This window comes from Merops nubicus, unplaced genomic scaffold (assembly GCF_000691845.1).
Source record: "Merops nubicus isolate BGI_N331 unplaced genomic scaffold, ASM69184v1 scaffold30471, whole genome shotgun sequence".
NCBI classification, from domain to species: domain Eukaryota; kingdom Metazoa; phylum Chordata; class Aves; order Coraciiformes; family Meropidae; genus Merops; species Merops nubicus.
The window spans coordinates 3,011-3,435 of NW_008590833.1; the positions used below are offsets into that span (position 1 = coordinate 3,011).

Consider the following 425-nt stretch of genomic DNA (forward strand, 5'->3'; position numbering starts at 1 on the left):
TGAGTGGTGTGGTGTGGTGGGGGGGGGGGGAGTGACTCCTGGAACACACTCACACCATTCTGTGCTCTCATTTTTGAAGCAGACTTCCAGAAGTTATTTGGTATTAACACACTGGTACAGAAGGAGAACACTTTGTCAGAGGTTTTGAGTGTTCTGGCAAAAGCCTTCTCAGTTTAAGGGAATTTGATTAAAGGTATTGCTACAAAGATAAATACTCTCAAAATAACTTGTTGTCAGTAGGGAAGCACTTTGTTGCTGTTAAATGGCACAAAGTGAGGGGACAAGCACATTGTTTTGTCTCAAAAATCCCAAAGTAACTTTCTGCTACTGGCTTCAGTCCCACGTTCAGGTATGATAACAATAGTGACAGGACAAGAGGAACCAGCCTCAAGTCACCCCAGGGGAGGTTTCAGTTGCCCCTGAGG

General features: G+C 44.7%; 1 protein-coding gene across 5 annotated transcripts in view; it reads left to right on the top strand.

Moving 5' to 3' along the window:
* The window catches only part of ANP32E (acidic (leucine-rich) nuclear phosphoprotein 32 family, member E), a 7,428-nt gene that overhangs the window by 1,968 nt on the left and 5,035 nt on the right, over nucleotides 1-425 (top strand). The gene's annotated exons all lie outside the window — the stretch shown is intronic.